We start from the raw sequence: 16,795 nt of genomic DNA, 5'->3' as shown, positions 1-16,795 counted from the left end.
CAAGTCCTCCTTTCATGACCTAATTTGAACATGTCTTCTCTTTCCTTCCCTTGACTGATGCATTCTTTGTTTACATTAATTACTCAAGTAGATCTGGTAGACTGTGTGCATTCTGCCCAGTTTCACAAAATAGCCACTCTCCAATTCCCCTGTACAACATTTACAGACAGTTGACTATCCTATCACAACTTACATCAGAGATGAATGATACTTATACTGGCGAGGCCGTGGGGAACAGAGGTGCTTTCATCGACAGATGGGCGGGAATATAATATAGTACAAGCTAAATACAGAGGAGTTTGGCAACACGTTGCAACATTTTAAAATATGCATCCCTTTTGACTCAGCAGTTTCATCTTTAGGAATTTATCTCAAGGAAATAATTATGGTAGTGTGAAAATAGTAATGTACTGGGGTACAATCAAACCAATTGTCTATCAGTAGTTGACTAATTAATTAATTCCCATTTGTTGGGTGCCTACTAAGCATCAAGCACTGTTCTAGCCCCTAAGGATAGAGCAGCAAATAAATCTGAAAAAGTCTTGTTTTCATGGAGCTTATATTTTAACAGTTGGACTAATTACAACACATGTATACAATGGAATGACATGCAACTAGGCAGAAAAAATTAGTAGCTCACTATGAATGATTATGAAAATATGTCCACAATATATTACTAATAGAAAAAAAACAGGTTAAGTCAGGTGCGATGGCTCACGCCTGCAATCCTAGCATTCTGGGAGGCCGAGGCAGGCGGATCACTTGAGGTCAGGAGTTTGAGACTAGCCTGGCCAACATGGGAAAACCCTGTCTCTACTAAAAATACAAAAATTAGCTGGGCATGGTGGCGCATGCCTGTAATCCCAGCTACCCGGGAGGCTGAGGCAGGAGAATCACTTGAATCCAGGAGGTGTAGGCTGCAGTGAGCCGAGATCACGCCACTGCACTCCAGCCTGGGCGACAAAGCAAGACTCGGTCTCAAACAAACAAACAAAAAACACCAAGTTAAAAAACGGTAAATAAAATAGGATCCTTTTTATCTATTAGATTTAGAAAAAAGGTATGGAAGAATATAAAACAAATTGTTAATAATTATTAATTGGAGAGATGGGGCTAACATGGACTTTTACTTTCTGTTTGATATGGTTCTGAGTTACTTTGGTTTTATTATAAAAAGCTTTACTGTCTAAGCACTTTGGGAGGCTGAGGCAGGAAGATTGTTTGAGCCCAGAAGTTTGAGATCAGCCTGGGCAATACAGTGAGACCTAGTCTCTCAAAAAAAAAAAATTTTTTTTTTAATTAGCCGAGTGTGGTGGTGCACGCCTGTAGTCTCAGCTACTCGGGAGGCTGAGGAGGATTGCTTGAGCATGGAAGGCAGAGGTTGCTGTGAGCTGAAATCGTGCCATTGCAGTCCAGCGTGGGTGACAGAGCAAGACCCTGTCAAAAAACAAACAAACAAACAAAAAAACGCTTCCTAATAAATAATAGTTTCTTTTTTTTTTTTTTTTTGATGGAGTCTTGCTCTGTTGCCCAGGCTGGAGTGCAGTGGCAGTATACTGGCTCACCACAACCTCTGCCTCCAGGTTCAAGTGATTCTCCCGCCTCGGCCTCCCAAGTATCTGGGACTACAGGTGCGTGCCACCACACCCAGCTAATTTTTGTATTTTTAGTAGAGATGAGGTTTCACTATGTTGGTGAGGCTGGTCTCGAACTCCTGACCTCATGATCTGCCTGCCTCGACCTCCCAAACTGTTGGGATTACAGGTGTGAGCCACCGCACCGGGCCTCCTTTTTTTTTTAAGAGACAGTGTCTGACTCTGTCACCCAGGCTAGAGTACAGTGGTGTGATCATGGCTCACCGTAGCCTGGACCTCTCAGAGTCAAGCAATCCTCCCTCCTCAGCCTCCAGAGTAGCTAGGACTACAGGCACATGCTACCATGCCCAGATACTTTTTTTTTTTCTGCATAAAGACAGGGTCTTGCTATGTTGCCCAGGCTGGTCTTGGATAAGTCATCCTCCCGCCTTCAGCCTCCCAAAGTGCTAGGGTAACAGGGAAGAACCACTGCACCTGGCCAAATATATTCTTCATATAAAATTTTTAAAAATTGTGGACAAAAGCTAATTCCTTCTTAAGCACCCCCAGGAAATCACTAGCTATCAGGTGATATGTTTACCTCCAGATTTATTTAAATGCATTTATATACATTTATGTGTAGCTACAGAAGACATGTAATGTGTTAAGTTGTATTTTATTTTACATGGATGATATCCTGGAGTGAATATTGTTCTGAATCTTGTTTAAAGATCCAGTGGGCCAGGTACAGTGGCTCACACCTGTAATCTCAGCACTTTGGGAGGCTGAAGCGGGAGGATTGCTTGAGTACAGGAGTTTAAGACCAGCCTGGGCAACATAGTGAGACCTTGTCTCTAAAAAAAAATAAAATTGCCAGGTGGGGTGGCTCACGCCTGTAATCCTAGCACTTTGGGAGGCCGAGGCGGGTGGATTGCCTGAGCTCAGGAGTTCGAGACCAGCCTGGGCAACGTGGTAAAACCTTGTCTCTACTAAAATACAAAAAATTAGCCAGATGTGGCAGCGTGTGCCTGTAGTCCCAGCTACTTGGGAGGCTGAGGCTGGAGAATTGCTAGAACCCAGGAGGCAGAGGTTGCAGTGAGCTGAGATCACACCACTGCACTCCAGCCTGGGCGACAGAGCAAGACTCCGTCTTTGAAAAAAAACAAAAAAACCAAAATTAGTCAGGTATGGTGGTATGTGCCTGTAGTCTCAGCTATTTAGTAGGCTCAGGTGGGAAGATCGCTTGAGCCCTGGACGTCGAGGCTGCCTTGAGCCAAGATTGTGCCACTACATTCCAGCCTGGGCAACAGAGAGAGACCCTGTCTCAAGAGAAAAAAAAATTCAATGTCTTGGCCAGGCGCAGTGGCTCAGCCTGTAATCCCAGCACTTTGGGAGGCCAAGGTGGGTGGATCACCCGAGGTTGGGAGTTTGAGACCAGCCTGACTAACATGGAGAAACCCCGTCTCTATTAAAAATACAAAATTAGCTAGGCGTGGTGGCGCTTGCCTGTAATCCCAGCTACTCGGGAGGCTGAGGCAGGAGAATTGCTTCAATCTGGGAGGCGGAGGTTGCGGTGAGCGGAGATTGTGCCATTGCACTCCAGCCTGGGCAACAAGAGCGAAACTCTATATCCAAAAAAAAAAAAAAAAAAATTCAATGTTTTAAAGGTCTTTTCATATTAGTACTTTTAGATTGACTTAGTCTCTCTCTGAACCACTAGTGTGTATATACAAGTTAATTCAGGTCATTAGAGGGTTTAGAGTTCACAGTTTGAAATGGAGCCTGGGTCATGTATTAGTTATCTATATTTGCATAACAATTTTCCCCAGAACTCAGCACCTTGAAACGACAAATATTATCAAACAGTCTCTCGCAAGGTTGCAATCAAGGTGTTGGCCAGGACTATGGTCTCGTGATAGCTCAAGTTGGGAGAATCTTTTTTGAGGCAGGGTCTCACTCTGTCACCCAGGCTGAAGTGCAGTGGTATAATCTTGGCTCACTGCAGCTTTGACCTCCCAGGCTCAAGTGATCCTCCCAGCTCAGCCTCTCAAGTAGCTGGGGCTACAGGCATGCGCCACCATGCCTGGCTGGGAGAATCCGCTTCTAAGCTCATGCACTGGTCATCAGCAGATCTCCCTGATGGCTGTTGGCTGGAGATTTCTCTTCAGATCCTTGCCAGGTGGGCCTTTCCATGGGACAGCTCACAGCATAATAGCTGTCTTCTCTCAGAGAGGGACAAGGAAGCAAAGACATGCATGACAGAAGCTTTTTATCACCTAATACTGGAAGCGGCATTCCATCACTTTTGCCATAGCCTATTTTTTTTTTTTTTTTTTTTTTTTGAGACAGGGTCTCACTCTATTGCCTAGGCTGGAGTGTAGTGGCACAATCTCAACTCACTGCAACCTCTGCCTCCAGGGCTTAAGTGATTCTCATGCCTCAGCCTCCGGAGTAGCTGGGATTACAGGTGTGCACCACTACCTCTGGCTAATCTTTTGTATTTTTAGTAGAGATGGGGTTTTGCCATGTTGCCCAGGCTGGTCTTGAACTCCTGAGCTCAGGCAATTCACCCACCTCGGCCTCCCAAAGTGCTAGGATTACAGGCATGAGTCACTGTGCTCAGCCCCATATTCTATTTATTAGAAGTGTTACACTACATCCAGCCCACACTCACGTCATGGGGAGGGGATTGTACAAGGGTATGAATATCAAAAGGCAAGAATCCCTGGCACCATCTTGCAGGACACCTACCAAAGCAAAGATCATCCAGCAACCACGCGGGCAATGGATATGAAAGGAGGGAACAGAGGAAACAAACAGTTCAAGGGAAGAGGTGATAGATGATTATTCATTCGTCCAACAGTTATGTACTGACTACCTACTTTGCACCAGGCACTATTTTAGGTACTGAGGATAAAAGGGGGAACAAGACAGACAAAGCTCAAACCCTCATGGAGTTTACTGAAGAGCAGAGACAAGACAAGGCCACTAGAGAGATCATGAGCATAAGAAACAAGACAGTTGCTATGTAATTCACACACTATTTCACAGGGAGACTCACATGGTCTGTGACTGATTGCAGGCGGTGAGTGAGCGGATGAGTGAGCTCGGGATGAACTCCCATGTTTCAGGTTTGGGCAACTGGTAGATTCTGACGCCTTTCCATGAGCAAAAGAAAAATGAACATGGGGCCTGGCACTGTGGCTTACGTCTGTAATCCCAGGACTTTGGAAGGCCAAGGTGGGTGGATCACTTGAGGTCAGGAGTTTTAGACCAGCCTGGCCAAACTGGCAAAACCCCGTCTCTACTAAAAATACAAAAATTAGCTGGGTGTGGTCGTGGGTGCCTGTAATCCCAGCTACTCAGGAGGCTGAGGCATGAGAATCACTTGAACGCGGGAGGTGGAGGTTGCAGTGAGCCGGGGTTGCACCACTGCATTCCAGCCTGGGCAACAGAGCGAGACTCTGTCAGGGAAAAAAAAAAAAAAAAAGAAAAAAAAAGGAAACTGGACAGGGAATAGATTTAAGGAAGGATGAGAAGGCCAGAGTTGGACATGTTGAATTTAAGGAGTCTGTAGGACAACCAGATGACGTTCCGGTGGTAACTGGACATCAGCCCAGAAGTGATGCCTGAATTGGCGACAGACAATAAAAAGTTAGTGGCACGCAGTGATATTTAAAGCCATACCAGTGAAAGCAGAGAGAAAAGAAGGCTAGAGGAACCTTGAAGAATAGGAATTTCTAAGGCATGGGGAAAAGAAAACAGAAAGTAAAAGGAACAAGCAAAAATAAAAGATGAAAGAGCACTCAGAGAGATAGGAGTGGGATGTCATAGAGTCTTCAGAGAAGAGAATTGGAAGGAAGGAGAGTGATCAAATGCAGTGAAGAAATCAAGAAGTCTTGGCCGGGTGCAGTAGCTCACGCCTATAATCCTAGCACTTTGGGAGGCTGACGGGGGTGGATTGCTTGAGCCCAGGAGTTCAAAACCAGCCTGAGCAATATGGCAAGACCTTGTCTCTACAAAAAATAAAAAATTAGCCAAGCGTGGTGGCGTGTGCCTGAGTCCCAGCTACTCAGGAGGCTGAGGTGGGAAGATCACTTAAGCCTGGGAGGTTAAGGTTGCAATGTGCCATGATCATGCCATTGCACTCCAGCCTGGGTGAAAGAGTGAGAACTTGTCTTAAAAATAAAATCAGCTGGGCATGGCGGTGCATGCCTGTAATCCCAGCTACTTGAGAGGCTGAGGCAGAAGAATTGCTTGAATGTGGGTGGTGGAGGTTGCAGTGAGCCAAGAGCATGCCACTGCACTCCAGCCTGGGCAACAGAGCAAGAGACTCCATCTTAAATAAATAAATAAATACAATAAAATAAAAAATGAAAGAAATTGAGAAGTCTCCATTGGTGCAAAAAGGAGGCCATCAGTGACCTTGATGAGAAGAATTTTAGAAGCAGGGAGTGGGCATGGGAGAAGGTTGAGGAGTGATTGAGAGGTGAGCAAATGGAGATAAGTGGGTGTAAATCATTTTTGATTCTTTTTATCTTATTGGCACATATATGAATTCTGAGGCATTATCAGAATTAAATGTCCATTCTTGAGGTTATTTCAGTCTCTGGGAGGCTGCCAGGCCTTCCTTTTCCATTTAGCCCTAATGCATTGGTGGGGAATAGTTCCAATAGGCAAGATAAGCAGGATTGCTTGGGACAAGTGGGAAAAGAGTAGGAAGAAAAACCAAGGATGGGACATCCTGGACTCTGTGATGATGAAGTTGTGTAACCTCCAGCAGACAGAGCAGCAAAGGTCTCCAGGAATGCAAAGGATGAGGTGGTATGAATTCCTAGACCCTATGTGGGTACTCCCATATCAAAAATGAGTCCCCATTTAGATACTGAATAGCCTCTGTGTGTGTGTGTGTGCATATATATATATATATATATATATAGAGAGAGAGAGAGAGAGAGAGAGAGAGAGAGAGTCTCACTCTGTCACCCAGGCTGGAGTGCAGTGGTGTGATCTCACCTCACTGCAACCTCTGCCTCCTGGGTCCAAGCAATTCTCCTGTCTCAGCCTCCCGAGTAGCTGGGATTACAGTTGTGCACCACCATGCCCAGCTAATTTTTTGTATTTATAGTAGAGATGGGTTTCACCACGTCGGTCAGGCTGGTCTTGAACTCCTGACCTCAGGTGATCCACCTGCCTCGGCCTCCCAAAGTGCTGGGATTACACGTATGAACCACAGTGCCTGGCTTGGATAGCCTCTTTTAAAGCTAAAATGCATCTGTATCCTTCGGCAGCCTGAAATCTTAGGAAATTCAGGCATGTACTATCTAAGAATCACAGCATTTCTCATGCAAAATATCTTTTTGTACTTCTCTTGCAATTCATTCCAAAGTGTTCTGTCTGTCCACAACACAGCTTGTGTTTCTTTGATTATTTCCCCCCATGTTGGGATTATAAAATTACATAAAATTGGTGTTGGTTGGAGAATGTTTTTGGTTTTTCGAACAGGGTCTCGATCTGTCACTCAGGCTGGAGTGCAGCGGTGTCATCATAGCTGACTGCAACCTTGAACTCCTGGGCTCAAGCAATCCTCCCACCTCAGCCTCCTGAGTAGCTGGGACTACAGACACATGCCACCACAACTGGCTAATTAAAAAAAAATTTTTTTTTGTAGAGACAGTGGTCTCAATACGTTGCCCAAGCTAGTCTTGAACTCCTGGGTTCAAGTGATCCTCCTGCCTTGGCCTCCCAAAGTGCTGGGATTACAGGTGTGAGCTACCACTGCCTGGTGGATGGAGAATTTGGATGGCTTGACAGAGATGGTTACTTTGGCAGTCTTTCCATAATCTCTCTTGTGATCCCTTTAAGAAAAGTTTACGTCACATGATTGTTCAGACTTAGACAAAGATGTGTGTGTGTGTGTGTGTGTGTGTGTGTGGTGGGGGCAGTGTTGTAAGAGAATAAATAATATTTAAAAGAATTACTTTACAGAGCCTCAGCTTCTGTCACAATACATTGAATTTGCCTGCTTTTATGTGGAACTCCGTTGCAACGGAGAGGAAAGGATGGCCCACTTTCACCTAAAATCCAGATTCTATAACTTGCAAAGTCTCTTTCCAATTAGTTCCAGATTATTAATGCCATCCTGGCAAACTGATAACTCACTGCTTAGGGCACGCTGAATCATTTCATACTATTTTATTTTATTTATATATCTATGTATAGTTTGAGACAGAATCTCGCTCTGTCACCCAGGCTGGAGTGCAGTGGCATGATCATAGCTCACCGTAGCTTTGAATTCCTGGGCTCAAGCGATCCTCTATTGAATTTAAACTTAATTTAACTGAGACCAGCCTGGGAAACACATCGAGACCTTGTTGCTACTAAAAATAAAAAAATAGCTGGCGTGGTGGCACAAGCCTGTAGTTCCAGCTACTCAGGAGGCTGAGGTGGAGGTCAAGGCTACAGTAAGCTATGATCACACCACCGTATTCCAGCCTGGGCGACACAGCCAAACCCTGTCTCAAAAAAAGAAAAATAAAAAAGATCATAGATTAGAGACAATGGTTCCCAGCTCCCTTTCCTCGGCTGCAAGTATGATGGAAATGTTTTGGATGGTATCTGATGCCAAGCTCTTCTGAGAATGTTACCTGACGTGGATGCACCAAGCTGCACGAGGGTGAGGATTTTGTCATTGACAACTGTATCACTTCAGCTAGTGCCCATTACACGGTTCTCACGAAAATATTTCTTGAGGCCGGACATGGTGGCTTATGCCTGTAATCCCAGCATTCTGGGAGGCCGAAGTGGGTAGTTCGCTTGAGCCCAGGAGTTCAAGACCAGCCCTGGGCTGGCAAAAGCCTGTCTCTACAAAAATTAGAAAAATTAGCTGGGCACGGTGGCGTAGGCCTGTAGTCCCACCTTCTTGGGAGGCTGAGGTGGGAGGGTTACCTAAGCCAGGGAGGTTGAGGCTGCAGTGAGCCGTGATTGCACCACTGCACTCCAGCCTGTGTGACAGAGTGAGACCCTGTCTCAAAAACATAAATAAATAAAATAAATTTCCTGAATGAGTTGTTGGAAGATTGTTTCACTGCTCGAGCTGGTGGGATTCTCACACCCTGCCAGAATCTACTTCCTTATCTTTGCCTGGGACATGGCCCCTTGCAAAGTGGACCCACAGGCATCCCTCGGTGAGCGAAGCCCTGTCTCTGGGAAGGCTGTGGAACACAGTTCCAGAACATAGCTTTGAAGCCCAGTGGACCAGATTTGAGTTCACTTTGAAATTTGATAGCTGTGTGACCTTCAATCTTGGGCAAGTTACTTACTTTTCTACTTACCCTCAGGACTCTCATTATCAAAGTTTGTACACACGCAGAAAAGTTGAAAGAATAGTACTATCTTTTTTTATTTTTATTTTTAATTTTTAAAAAATTTTTGTAGAGAGGGAGTCTTGCTTTGTTGCCTAGGTTGGTCTCAAACTCCTGGCCTCGAGCAATTCTTCCACATCTGCCTCCTGAGTAGCTGGGACTACAGGTGTGTGCCATCACACCTGGCTAAGTTTTAAAATATTTTTTGTAGAGATGAGGGTCTCACTATGTTGTCCAGGCTGATCTTGAACTCCTGGGCTCAAGCAATCCTCCTGCCTTGGCCTCCCAAAGTGCTCGGATTACAGGTATGAGCCACTGTGCCCAGCCAGAATAGTACTATTGATGACACAATGATGAACTATCTAGGTTCAAAAATTGTTAATATTTTGCTGTATTTATATGTAAATACATGTATATGTATGTAAGTATATCTACAAGTAAGTTACAGACATCATGACACTTCTCTAAATACTTCAGCCTGTATCATCTAAGAAGAACAGGCCAGGCACAGTGGCTCATGATGCCTGTAATCCTAGCACTTTGGGAGGTTGAAGTGGAAGGATCACTTGAGCCCAGGAGTTGGAGACCAGCTTCGGCTATATGGCAAATCTCCTGTCTCTACAAAAAATAGCAAAAATTAGCCAGGCATGGTGGTGCATGCTGGTAGTCCCAGCTACTCAGGAGGCTGAGATGGGAAAATCGCCTGAGCCCAGGAGGTTGAGGTTGCAGTAAGCCGTGATCACACCACTGCACTCCAGCCTGGGTGACTTCGTGAGACCCTGTCTCAAAAAAAATAAACAAGTAAAAAATAAACAAAGGGCCAGGCGCGGTGGCTCACGCCTGTAATCCCAGCACTTTGGGAGGCCGAGGAGGGCGGATCACGAGGTCAGGAAATTGAGACCATCCTGGCTAACACGGTGAAACCCCATCTCTACTAAAAATACAAAGAAAAAAAAATTAGCTGGGCGTGGTGGCGTGCGCCTGTAGACCCAGCTGCTGGGGAGGCTGAGGCAGCAGAATGGCATGAACCCGGGAGGCGGAGCTTGCAGTGAGCCGAGATCACGCCACTGCACTCTAGCCTGGGTGACATAGCAAGACTCCGTCTCAAAAAATAAATAAATAAAATAAAATAAACAAAGAACACTTTCCTACACAAACACAACTCCCGAATCACTCTTGAAGAGAATTAAAAATGATTTCCTAACACAATCTCACATGCTGTCCATATTAAAATTTCACCAACTGTCCCTCAAATGTCTTTTTATGACTGTTTTAATTTTTCTGGTCAGGATCCAATGTAGGATCAGAAATTGCATTTGGTTTTTGTCTCTTTACTCTTTTTTTCTAGAAAAGATTTCTACCCTTTTGTAAGTGACACTGATTTTTATTTTTTAATTTTATTAAGACAGGGTCTCACTATGTTACCCAGGCTGGTCTTGAAGTCCTTGGCTCAAGCAATCCTCCCACCTCGGCCTCCCAAAGCGCTGGGATTACAGGCGTGAGCCACCGCACCTGGCCTGACATTGATATTTTTAAGAGCTCATCCAGGCTAGTTGTCATGGAAACATCTCACATTTTGGATTCGTGTGATTGTTTCCTCGGGGGGTTTTCTAGGCTCGATTTCCCCATCTGTGAAATGGGCGCAGTGACAGTAGCCACCACATGGGTACCACATTCTACTCCCCAGGCAGTGCGAGAACTGCAGGGCATAGTGCCTGCACAGCGCCTAGTGCAGTGTCTGGCACATCACGGATGCTGAATAAATGAGCCATTGCCATCACCATCATTCCAACCAGCATCTTCCACCTCATCACCACCAGCATCTTCAGCACCCCAGAGTCCAAGCCGCCTCAATGCGCAAACTTGTCTCATTCTTTCCTCACCCTTCTGGAATGTCTTATGCCCCTCCTGCTCAGTTCCCTCTCTCCTGGAGAACTTAAGCGATGAAACTTAAGCCGGATGAATCTCTTAGCCCCTCCAGCAACTGGAGTTTAGCCTCACCCATCTTCCTAAGGACAACCTCTCTTTTTTTTAGAATCACAATTTTCTGACCCCAAATGGTTTAGACACAGTGAGGCATTAACGGTGTCATGTCCACCCAGGGAGCAGGCGGGTGCTTCGTCATTGCTGGTGCTGGTGGTGGGTGACCTTGGCGCGGAGGCTGTCGGTGCGGCAGCTGCTGCAGTGCTGTCGGAGGGTTGCCGGGGAAAGGAGATTGGCTGGCGAGGAAGATGAGGAATGTGCTGCCAGGAGACTGGGATCACGGCCAGATGCTAATTACGATGGCCTGGGGGTGCTGGTACCCCCTGTCAGCATCATCTAAGGAAGTGTGGGGGCTGGCGGGAGTGGGGGAGGTGAGAGAAACGGGCAAGGTGAGAGGGACTGACAGGTTGGAGAGATCCACTTGTTCCCCAAGGGTCCACCCTCCCTTCAGACCCAAGCTGTCTGGGAGAAATTGTGGCTGTCACCATAGCAACAGCAGCAGCTGATGCGTGATGCACAGTGTCTGTTAGAGAAGCTCGGTCAAGCTTGTACCAGTATTTTTCCATCCGAATCTCATTTCTTCAGTGAAATGAGAGAGATCGGAGGCTGGGCAGGGCACAGGTGGGGCCAAGCGGGTATTTGGAGAGGGAGTACAGACAGGAGAGTTCTCAGATAGTCTACTGAATTTGAAAAGAATATAGATTGAAGAGAAGCAGATTTTTACATTACTAAGACATCATTTAAATATCCAGACTGCTTCCAAATTCCCTTAAATTATACATGAATTGCTGAAACAGCAGCCCCGTAGCCTCCAGAAAGGTGCAACGCATTGCATCTGGGAGACCCTTGCGGGAAGGGTTGTTTCTGCAGTCCTGAAGGGCACCAACCTGGGAGTGAGACTGACCTTAGACTCCCAGCTCTGCCACTTCCCAGCTAAGTGGCTTTGGGCAAACTATTTTCCCACATTAAGCCTCAATGTCCTCATCTGTAAAATGGAGATAATAAGAACAGCTGGCTGGGTGTGGTGGCTCACGCCTGTAATCCCAGCACTTTGGGAGGCTGAGGTGGGTGGATTGCTTGAGCTCAGGAGTTCAAAACCAGCCTGGGCAACATGGTGAAACCCCGTCCCTTCTTAAAATACAAAAATTAGCTGGGCATGGTGGCATGCACCTGTAGTCTCAGCTACTAGGGAGGCTAAGGCATGGGAATTGCTTGAGCCTGGGAGGTAGAGGTTGCAGTGAGCCAAGATCACGCCATTGCACTCCAGCCTGGGTGACAGAGTGAGACTCTGTCTAAAAAAAAAAAAAAAAAAAAAGTAGCTGCCTCATAGGGTCATAACGAGAACAAAATGAGTGGATGCCTATAGCATTAAGCCTAATACTTGGCTCATATAATGAACCCAGTAAATGGTTGCTACTATTACTATAACAACTACTTCTATTACTATTGGTGCTACTATTACTATTACTACTCTTACTACTAAAACAAGTACTGTTATTCCTCCTCCTGCCAGCACCATGGGGATTACACAATTCAGCTGAGGACAGGATGATGAATCACTGGCGACTCAGTCCTCTCCCACGAATGGTACTGGAGTGCTTGAATTTGCCAGCACTTTTGTAAGGAGCTGGGAGCAAAGGCTGAGAAGACACAGTCACTGCCCAGACACAGTCACTGCCCTCATAGACTGTGAATCTAGTGTCCAACAAAGGCATGACTCAACAAACAACCAGGGAATCCTATGGGAGCTATAGGATTTTTTTTTTTTTGAGACAGAGTCTTGCTTGTTGCCCAGGCTGGAGTGCAGTGTTGCAATCTGAGCTCACTGCAGCCTCTGCCTCCTGGGCTCAAGTGATCCTCCCACCTCAGCCTCCCGAGTAGCTGGGACTACAGGGGCACGCTGCCACACTCAGCTAATATTTAAATTTTTTGTAGAGACTATGTTGCTCAGGCTGGTCTCGAATTCCTGGGCTGAAGCAGTCCACCCAACTCAGTCTCCCAAACTGCTGGGATTATAAGTGTGAGTGCCCCGCCAGGAGTTTTATTAGAAGAGATTGTACAGATGATCTATTTCAGGATTTTCCCAAACTCATCCCTCAAGTTTCCCCTCTCTATTTTAGTCCTGAGTACCACTCACATTGTTATTTATTTAAGGCTTTATTTCTCTTTAAATTGATCCCCCTTTCATTGGTCAAATAAATGTGGTTTGAAGAAATCTGGATCGCACTGTGGAAAATGTGAAATTAGCATCACTTGCCATGAAAAAAAAAACCCATAAAAATAAAAACAACGAGACTAATTGTGTCGTCGCATTCCAGCTAATACCCTTTTCCTGTTGAACTTTCAGAGACTCAGGCTCACTCTGTTCAAAGGGAGGTTGGCAAGGCTCAGAGAGGTGTTAAAGGCACACTAGCACAAAATGAAACTTTTTCCTTTTTAATCAGAAGTGCTGCAAAGCAACCAAAGGAAGAATGACTTTCTCACCGTGTAATTCAATGACATCAAATGTTCCATGTTCTTTCCCATCTAAGGTCATGGCTGGCCTTAATTAAGGGTGAATAATTACCTCTTCTCAGAGGGGGCGGGAAAGGCAGGGTAAGAAGTAGGCCTTAGAGCAGACTGCATCTCTGCTGAGTCTAATTGTTCCGGTGGCCAATGCCAGGTGGAAAGCACGGCCTTGGTGATAAAAATGGAGGCAAGCGTGATGCCAGTTTCAGACTGCTTAAGTAGTTCAGAGGCACTGAAGCCCAGTGGGGGAAGTCGGGTAGAGCCGAGGGACTGGCCCAGATCATGAAGGCTTTGTAAATTGCACTTATTCACTGAGTAAAGTGCAAGCGCTGAAATATACATATACATATATATATGTAATTTTTTTTTCTTTTCTTTTCTTTTTTTCTTTTTCTGTTTTTTTGAGACGGAGTTTTGCTCTTGTTGCCCAGACTGGAGTGCAATGGCATGATCTTGGCTTGCCAAAATCTTGGCTCACCGCAACCTCCACCTCCCAGGTTCAAGCGATTCTCCTGCCTCAGCCTCCCAAGTAGCTGGGATTACAGGCATGCGCCACCACGCTTGGCTAATTTTTGTACTTTTAGTAGAGAGGGGGTTTCACCATGTTGGTCAGGCTGGTCTTGAACTCCCGACTTCAGGTGATACGCCAGCCTCAGCCTCCCAAAATGCTGGGATTACAGGCGTGAGCCACCATACCCAGCCTATATATATGTAATGTTTTAAGACACAGGGTCTTGCTCTGTTGCCATGACTGGAGTGCAGTGGTGCAATCCTAGCTCCCTGCAGCCTCAAAATTCTGGGCCTGAGAGATTCTGCTGCCCAGCCTTCTGAGTACCTGGGACTATGGGCATGTGCCATCACGCCCAGCTAACTCAAAAAATTTTCTTGGTATGTTTCCCAGGCTGGTCTTGAACTCCTGGCCTCAAGTCATCCTCCTGCCTCAGCCTCCCAAAGTGCTGGGATTACAGGTGTGAGCTACCATGCCCAACATACTGAAATATATTAAACAGTGGAACGATATGACAACAATAATAGCTATCATTAGTAGTGCACTAACTATGCGCTAGTCATTGAATCTTCATAACAACTGTGGGGTAGGTAATACTATTTCTATTCTACAGATGAGAAAACTGAGGCTTAATGAGGTTCAGTAGTTTTCCCAGATGTGGTAGATTGACCACAGTTCTCGTCTCCTCCCTGTCTGTCACATTGTGGTCACTTTACTAAGTGACTTTGCAGTTCCTCTTATTAAGAGAGAAATCCGTTTTCCTGCCTACTGGCCTTATGATCTACTTGGACCACAATAGTGCAGCAGATGGCATGATGGGTCAGTTCCGAGTCTGGGCCTCAAGAGGCCTTGTCAGTTTCCTGGGAATACTTTGGGATCCCTGTTGTTGCCATGTGCAGGGGGCCAGGCCTGTCTTCTGCAGGATGAGAGGAGTCCATTTGTTCTAGCTGAGGCCCAGGCACGGGACAGAGCCCAGCCAAGATCAGCAGAGCCACCACTCCAGCCAGCAGCTGATCACAGATACATTAAAAAGTCCAGATGAGACCAGAAAAACCACCCTCACTGACCAATGGACTCATAAGCAGTAAAGAGTGGTGTTCTTTTTATTTTTACTTATTTATTTGAGATGGAGTCTTGCTCTGTCACCCAGGTTGGAGTGCAGTGGCATGATCTTGGCTCACTGTAACTTCCACCTCCTGGGTTCAAGCAATTCTCCTGTTTCAGCCTCCTGAGTAGCTGGGGCTACAGGCGCATGCCACTGCGCCCTGCTAATTTTTGTATTTTTAGTAGAGATGGTGTTTCGTCATATCGGCCAGGCTGCTCTCGAACTCCTGATCCCAAATGATCCACCCGCCTCAGCCTCTCAAAATGCTGGGATTACAGGTGTGAGCCACGATGCCCAGCCAAGAGTGGTGTTTTTTTAAGCAATTAAGTTTTGGAGTGCCTTCGGTTAGTAAAAACTAACTAGACAACCAAGATAAGCCAGTGAGTAAATGTTGGAGTTGAGATTTTTTCCAGCTGTCACCACTGCCCCGCCCCTGCCATATATATATATATATATTTTTTTTTTTTTCTCTAAGACAGGGTCTTGCTCTGTCATCTGGGCTGGAGTGCAGTGCCAATAGCTCATTGGCAGCCTTGACCTCCGGGGCTCAAGTGATCTTTCCACCTCAACCTCCTGAGTAGCTGGCACCACAGGCATGTGTCACAATGCCCATCTAATTTTTTTTTTTTTTTTTTTTTGAGACGGAGTCTTGCTCTGTCCCCAGGCTGGAGTGCAGTGGCGTGATCTTGACTCACTGCAAGCTCTGCCTCCCGGGTTCATGCCATTCTCCTGCTTCAGCCTCCCAAGTAGCTGGGACTACAGGCACCTGCCACCACGCCTGGCTAATTTTTTCTTTTGTATTTTTAGTAGAGATGGGGTTTCACTGTGTTAGCCAGGATGGTTTCAATCTCCTGACCTCGTGATCCACCCGCCTTGGCCTCCCAAAGTACTGGGATTACAGGCATGAGCCACTGCTCCTGGCTGCCCATCTAATTTTTTAATTTTTGTAGAGATGGGGTCTTGCTATGCTGCCCCAGTTGGTCTCAAACTTCTGACTTTAAGCCATCCTTCCACCTCAGCCTCCCAAAGTGCTGAGATTACAGGCGTGATCCACCACTCCTGGCACACTTATTCTCTTGAACATCATTTCTCACAAACACTCAGAAGGTTTCCCATTTATGCTGGCATGTACCATTTCTTCAGTACAACCACTCACAACTTTCCACTGAAAAGGAACCACAATCAGCTGCCCCACACCACCACCAACACCTCACAAAGATTTGATTGATATGCTAGCAGAGCATAGACAGACGAGTTGCAGGGAAAGATTTGTCCCTGCAAGCAAATTTTCCACAAGTGACAACTTCAATAATTCTTGCAAGGCAGTAGTTCTCAACCAGAGGAGATTTTGACCAGCTAGGACTGGTCAATTGACAATGTCTGGAGACATTTTTTATTGTCATAACTGGGAAGGGAGTGCTACCAGACTATAGTGGGGTAAAGGCCAGGGATACTGCCAAAGAAACATCCTACAATCTACCAAACAGCCTCTCAGAACAAAGAATTATCCTACCCAAAATGTGAATAGTGCTGAGGTTGAGAAACTATTTTAAGGTAATATGGAACAAGACTATTGCTATGACTGTGAAGAAAACACCTTGGAGCAGTGGGTCTCGACTCTGGCTACACATTAGATTCACCCAATGAGTTAAAAGGCAATGAAAACCTAATGCTCTGCCCTGATTCTCTGAGTCTTTGACTCAACTGGGATGGGGCCATTTACCAATTCTTTCCAGGCTGAATGTGGTGGCTC

General features: G+C 45.9%; 1 protein-coding gene across 11 annotated transcripts in view; it reads right to left on the bottom strand.

The window, feature by feature from the left end:
• The window catches only part of TNRC6A (trinucleotide repeat containing adaptor 6A), a 211,906-nt gene that overhangs the window by 140,668 nt on the left and 54,443 nt on the right, over positions 1-16,795 (bottom strand). The gene's annotated exons all lie outside the window — the stretch shown is intronic.

The sequence above is a fragment of the Pan paniscus genome, chromosome 18 (genome assembly GCF_029289425.2).
Source record: "Pan paniscus chromosome 18, NHGRI_mPanPan1-v2.0_pri, whole genome shotgun sequence".
Taxonomy (NCBI): Eukaryota; Metazoa; Chordata; class Mammalia; order Primates; family Hominidae; genus Pan; species Pan paniscus.
The sequence above is the reverse complement of the archived record's forward strand: the minus strand, read 5'-3'. Positions and strand labels throughout refer to the sequence as shown.